This window comes from Cydia strobilella, chromosome 20 (genome assembly GCF_947568885.1).
Source record: "Cydia strobilella chromosome 20, ilCydStro3.1, whole genome shotgun sequence".
Classification (NCBI taxonomy): Eukaryota; Metazoa; Arthropoda; class Insecta; order Lepidoptera; family Tortricidae; genus Cydia; species Cydia strobilella.
Genome location: NC_086060.1, coordinates 12,550,762 through 12,555,787, shown reverse-complemented (window position 1 = coordinate 12,555,787; position 5,026 = coordinate 12,550,762).

Here is a 5,026-nt window from a genome sequence, read left to right as displayed (position 1 = left end):
GTGCGAGTACGGCTCCACGGCCTAGGCTCCTAGTCGATGTGAGTGGTTCACACAGTGGTTCAGCAGCCGAGCAGCTTGTAGTGCGCGGCGAGCGCGAGCAGCGGCGCGGCGGTGGGGGGGAGGGGGGAGGGAGCCCGCCGCGCCCGCCACGTCCACGTGCGAGTACGGCTCCACGGCCTAGGCTCCTAGTCGATGTGAGTGGTTCACACAGTGGTTCAGCAGCCGAGCAGCTTGTAGTGCGCGGCGAGCGCGAGCAGCGGCGCGGCGGTGGGGGGGAGGGGGAGGGAGCCCGCCGCGCCCGCCACGTCCACGTGCGAGTACGGCTCCACGGCCTAGGCTCCTAGTCGATGTGAGTGGTTCACACAGTGGTTCAGCAGCCGAGCAGCTTGTAGTGCGCGGCGAGCGCGAGCAGCGGCGCGGCGGTGGGGGGGAGGGGGAGGGAGCCCGCCGCGCCCGCCACGTCCACGTGCGAGTACGGCTCCACGGCCTAGGCTCCTAGTCGATGTGAGTGGTTCACACAGTGGTTCAGCAGCCGAGCAGCTTGTAGTGCGCGGCGAGCGCGAGCAGCGGCGCGGCGGTGGGGGGGAGGGGGAGGGAGCCCGCCGCGCCCGCCACGTCCACGTGCGAGTACGGCTCCACGGCCTAGGCTCCTAGTCGATGTGAGTGGTTCACACAGTGGTTCAGCAGCCGAGCAGCTTGTAGTGCGCGGCGAGCGCGAGCAGCGGCGCGGCGGTGGGGGGGAGGGGGAGGGAGCCCGCCGCGCCCGCCACGTCCACGTGCGAGTACGGCTCCACGGCCTAGGCTCCTAGTCGATGTGAGTGGTTCACACAGTGGTTCAGCAGCCGAGCAGCTTGTAGTGCGCGGCGAGCGCGAGCAGCGGCGCGGCGGTGGGGGGGAGGGGGGAGGGAGCCCGCCGCGCCCGCCACGTCCACGTGCGAGTACGGCTCCACGGCCTAGGCTCCTAGTCGATGTGAGTGGTTCACACAGTGGTTCAGCAGCCGAGCAGCTTGTAGTGCGCGGCGAGCGCGAGCAGCGGCGCGGCGGTGGGGGGGGAGGGGGAGGGAGCCCGCCGCGCCCGCCACGTCCACGTGCGAGTACGGCTCCACGGCCTAGGCTCCTAGTCGATGTGAGTGGTTCACACAGTGGTTCAGCAGCCGAGCAGCTTGTAGTGCGCGGCGAGCGCGAGCAGCGGCGCGGCGGTGGGGGGGAGGGGGAGGGGAGCCCGCCGCGCCCGCCACGTCCACGTGCGAGTACGGCTCCACGGCCTAGGCTCCTAGTCGATGTGAGTGGTTCACACAGTGGTTCAGCAGCCGAGCAGCTTGTAGTGCGCGGCGAGCGCGAGCAGCGGCGCGGCGGTGGGGGGGAGGGGGAGGGAGCCCGCCGCGCCCGCCACGTCCACGTGCGAGTACGGCTCCACGGCCTAGGCTCCTAGTCGATGTGAGTGGTTCACACAGTGGTTCAGCAGCCGAGCAGCTTGTAGTGCGCGGCGAGCGCGAGCAGCGGCGCGGCGGTGGGGGGGAGGGGGAGGGAGCCCGCCGCGCCCGCCACGTCCACGTGCGAGTACGGCTCCACGGCCTAGGCTCCTAGTCGATGTGAGTGGTTCACACAGTGGTTCAGCAGCCGAGCAGCTTGTAGTGCGCGGCGAGCGCGAGCAGCGGCGCGGCGGTGGGGGGGAGGGGGAGGGAGCCCGCCGCGCCCGCCACGTCCACGTGCGAGTACGGCTCCACGGCCTAGGCTCCTAGTCGATGTGAGTGGTTCACACAGTGGTTCAGCAGCCGAGCAGCTTGTAGTGCGCGGCGAGCGCGAGCAGCGGCGCGGCGGTGGGGGGGGAGGGGGAGGGAGCCCGCCGCGCCCGCCACGTCCACGTGCGAGTACGGCTCCACGGCCTAGGCTCCTAGTCGATGTGAGTGGTTCACACAGTGGTTCAGCAGCCGAGCAGCTTGTAGTGCGCGGCGAGCGCGAGCAGCGGCGCGGCGGTGGGGGGGAGGGGGAGGGAGCCCGCCGCGCCCGCCACGTCCACGTGCGAGTACGGCTCCACGGCCTAGGCTCCTAGTCGATGTGAGTGGTTCACACAGTGGTTCAGCAGCCGAGCAGCTTGTAGTGCGCGGCGAGCGCGAGCAGCGGCGCGGCGGTGGGGGGGAGGGGGAGGGAGCCCGCCGCGCCCGCCACGTCCACGTGCGAGTACGGCTCCACGGCCTAGGCTCCTAGTCGATGTGAGTGGTTCACACAGTGGTTCAGCAGCCGAGCAGCTTGTAGTGCGCGGCGAGCGCGAGCAGCGGCGCGGCGGTGGGGGGGAGGGGGAGGGAGCCCGCCGCGCCCGCCACGTCCACGTGCGAGTACGGCTCCACGGCCTAGGCTCCTAGTCGATGTGAGTGGTTCACACAGTGGTTCAGCAGCCGAGCAGCTTGTAGTGCGCGGCGAGCGCGAGCAGCGGCGCGGCGGTGGGGGGGAGGGGGAGGGAGCCCGCCGCGCCCGCCACGTCCACGTGCGAGTACGGCTCCACGGCCTAGGCTCCTAGTCGATGTGAGTGGTTCACACAGTGGTTCAGCAGCCGAGCAGCTTGTAGTGCGCGGCGAGCGCGAGCAGCGGCGCGGCGGTGGGGGGGAGGGGGAGGGAGCCCGCCGCGCCCGCCACGTCCACGTGCGAGTACGGCTCCACGGCCTAGGCTCCTAGTCGATGTGAGTGGTTCACACAGTGGTTCAGCAGCCGAGCAGCTTGTAGTGCGCGGCGAGCGCGAGCAGCGGCGCGGCGGTGGGGGGGAGGGGGAGGGAGCCCGCCGCGCCCGCCACGTCCACGTGCGAGTACGGCTCCACGGCCTAGGCTCCTAGTCGATGTGAGTGGTTCACACAGTGGTTCAGCAGCCGAGCAGCTTGTAGTGCGCGGCGAGCGCGAGCAGCGGCGCGGCGGTGGGGGGGAGGGGGAGGGAGCCCGCCGCGCCCGCCACGTCCACGTGCGAGTACGGCTCCACGGCCTAGGCTCCTAGTCGATGTGAGTGGTTCACACAGTGGTTCAGCAGCCGAGCAGCTTGTAGTGCGCGGCGAGCGCGAGCAGCGGCGCGGCGGTGGGGGGGAGGGGGAGGGAGCCCGCCGCGCCCGCCACGTCCACGTGCGAGTACGGCTCCACGGCCTAGGCTCCTAGTCGATGTGAGTGGTTCACACAGTGGTTCAGCAGCCGAGCAGCTTGTAGTGCGCGGCGAGCGCGAGCAGCGGCGCGGCGGTGGGGGGGAGGGGGAGGGAGCCCGCCGCGCCCGCCACGTCCACGTGCGAGTACGGCTCCACGGCCTAGGCTCCTAGTCGATGTGAGTGGTTCACACAGTGGTTCAGCAGCCGAGCAGCTTGTAGTGCGCGGCGAGCGCGAGCAGCGGCGCGGCGGTGGGGGGGAGGGGGAGGGAGCCCGCCGCGCCCGCCACGTCCACGTGCGAGTACGGCTCCACGGCCTAGGCTCCTAGTCGATGTGAGTGGTTCACACAGTGGTTCAGCAGCCGAGCAGCTTGTAGTGCGCGGCGAGCGCGAGCAGCGGCGCGGCGGTGGGGGGGAGGGGGAGGGAGCCCGCCGCGCCCGCCACGTCCACGTGCGAGTACGGCTCCACGGCCTAGGCTCCTAGTCGATGTGAGTGGTTCACACAGTGGTTCAGCAGCCGAGCAGCTTGTAGTGCGCGGCGAGCGCGAGCAGCGGCGCGGCGGTGGGGGGGAGGGGGAGGGAGCCCGCCGCGCCCGCCACGTCCACGTGCGAGTACGGCTCCACGGCCTAGGCTCCTAGTCGATGTGAGTGGTTCACACAGTGGTTCAGCAGCCGAGCAGCTTGTAGTGCGCGGCGAGCGCGAGCAGCGGCGCGGCGGTGGGGGGGAGGGGGAGGGAGCCCGCCGCGCCCGCCACGTCCACGTGCGAGTACGGCTCCACGGCCTAGGCTCCTAGTCGATGTGAGTGGTTCACACAGTGGTTCAGCAGCCGAGCAGCTTGTAGTGCGCGGCGAGCGCGAGCAGCGGCGCGGCGGTGGGGGGGAGGGGGAGGGAGCCCGCCGCGCCCGCCACGTCCACGTGCGAGTACGGCTCCACGGCCTAGGCTCCTAGTCGATGTGAGTGGTTCACACAGTGGTTCAGCAGCCGAGCAGCTTGTAGTGCGCGGCGAGCGCGAGCAGCGGCGCGGCGGTGGGGGGGAGGGGGGAGGGAGCCCGCCGCGCCCGCCACGTCCACGTGCGAGTACGGCTCCACGGCCTAGGCTCCTAGTCGATGTGAGTGGTTCACACAGTGGTTCAGCAGCCGAGCAGCTTGTAGTGCGCGGCGAGCGCGAGCAGCGGCGCGGCGGTGGGGGGGGAGGGGGAGGGAGCCCGCCGCGCCCGCCACGTCCACGTGCGAGTACGGCTCCACGGCCTAGGCTCCTAGTCGATGTGAGTGGTTCACACAGTGGTTCAGCAGCCGAGCAGCTTGTAGTGCGCGGCGAGCGCGAGCAGCGGCGCGGCGGTGGGGGGGAGGGGGAGGGAGCCCGCCGCGCCCGCCACGTCCACGTGCGAGTACGGCTCCACGGCCTAGGCTCCTAGTCGATGTGAGTGGTTCACACAGTGGTTCAGCAGCCGAGCAGCTTGTAGTGCGCGGCGAGCGCGAGCAGCGGCGCGGCGGTGGGGGGGAGGGGGAGGGAGCCCGCCGCGCCCGCCACGTCCACGTGCGAGTACGGCTCCACGGCCTAGGCTCCTAGTCGATGTGAGTGGTTCACACAGTGGTTCAGCAGCCGAGCAGCTTGTAGTGCGCGGCGAGCGCGAGCAGCGGCGCGGCGGTGGGGGGGAGGGGGAGGGAGCCCGCCGCGCCCGCCACGTCCACGTGCGAGTACGGCTCCACGGCCTAGGCTCCTAGTCGATGTGAGTGGTTCACACAGTGGTTCAGCAGCCGAGCAGCTTGTAGTGCGCGGCGAGCGCGAGCAGCGGCGCGGCGGTGGGGGGGAGGGGGAGGGAGCCCGCCGCGCCCGCCACGTCCACGTGCGAGTACGGCTCCACGGCCTAGGCTCCTAGTCGATGTGAGTGGTTCACACAGTGGT